Consider the following 1,458-nt stretch of genomic DNA (forward strand, 5'->3'; position numbering starts at 1 on the left):
CAACGTACACATACCTTGTGGTGCTATAGCGGGACAAGCTATTCCAGTCGATGCAGATGGCTAGGACCGAAAGACCAGAAAGCCTTAGCGGCCATCCTAGCCGATCTCTTCAAAGGGGAAAAAGAAGGTTTTAACCGCCCCTTCACCAAGGAAGGCTATTCATCATACAACCTCGTTGAATACGTAAATGTGCTAATGTTCAAAGTTTCAGGCATTCACACCCTTTATTGTTTGATTTATAACTACTACCCCTTCCTTGCAGCCTTGGAAGCGCTGGATCGAGACGGTAAAATGCCCCGAGCCTCAGCCTGAGGACTATGCCCGTGACGACGATCCCCGGTTTCATGAAGACCCGGAGCTTTCGATCACTTTCGAGATGGAGTGTTTTACCAGGATGGAGTTGACGAACAGAGGGCAACCCTTGTAGCCGAGAACCCTAGTCCCCTTCCCTCTTCGGGGAGAAAGAGAAAAATGATGACCCAACGAGGGGTTGCGCCTAGGGGTCATCGGAGTGCTCGCCGGACTACTCTGTGGACAAGATCGACCGGGGTTCTGTCGAACGAGGGCAGAATTTCCAAACAATCGGTGGCGGGAGAAAAACCATGTGCTGCTCCTCCGGCAAAAAGGTATACAGACTGACTTATGTTCCTTATGATGATATCTGTCCTTCCATACTTTCATGACCCTTGACCGACCAATGTAGGAGATGTGGACAACCTTCCCCGCCCGAGGATGGTGTGGAGGTATTAGGTAGTCAACCAAACCCCGACGCGTCGATGGGCGCTGGAGTACCGGACACGGGTCCGATCCCCGGGTGTTCGGACGGACTGTTGGTAACGATCTCTGAATACGAGAGTGTCATCAATCATCGGTAGTGGAATGAGGCTCTACGTCATCCTGTATTTTCCGAACAAGAGTTTAATGCTCTTAATTTGGCTGATGCATAGCTCAGAGCCGCGCGAGCTGGACTTAAAGAAGTGGTCGGGCAAGTGTCTTCCCACGTGCACGTAAGCTATGGCCTTTACAATATCCGAACAAAATTTCGGACCGAGTAGCCCCCGAGCCTTAATTTGGTCGGGATGGCTGAATTAAGGGTCGACAACAAGTACTTTTTCAATATGCAGGCTTTGAAGTAGGAAAACAAGATTTTATCCGCAGATCTCCATCAAAGCCAGGCCGATTTAAAGGCGAGTAGGGCCGAGCTGGAAGATTTGAAGAAATTTACTAGAGAAGCCCATAGTAAGGGTGTTGATTTGTAGTATGCTGAATTTGCTTAATATATATATATTAATAGCCAATTTTTTTTGTTATAGCAGGTGAATCAATAGGCCAAATGCAAAAAAGATCTGGATGCCTCTCGAGAAGCTCAAAGGTATGTTGAATCACATCTTGAAATCAGTGAGCGCGTACTGAGGCGTTGCCACAAAGAAAACAACAATCTCAAGGAAGAGAATAAAA

General features: G+C 47.7%; 1 pseudogene; it reads left to right on the forward strand.

The window, feature by feature from the left end:
- The first annotated feature begins 317 nt into the window (after positions 1-317).
- Positions 318-947, forward strand: LOC123396850 (annotated as a pseudogene).
- Positions 948-1,458: the final 511 nt, after the last annotated feature.

The sequence above is a fragment of the Hordeum vulgare genome, chromosome 5H, assembly GCF_904849725.1.
Source record: "Hordeum vulgare subsp. vulgare chromosome 5H, MorexV3_pseudomolecules_assembly, whole genome shotgun sequence".
Classification (NCBI taxonomy): Eukaryota; Viridiplantae; Streptophyta; class Magnoliopsida; order Poales; family Poaceae; genus Hordeum; species Hordeum vulgare.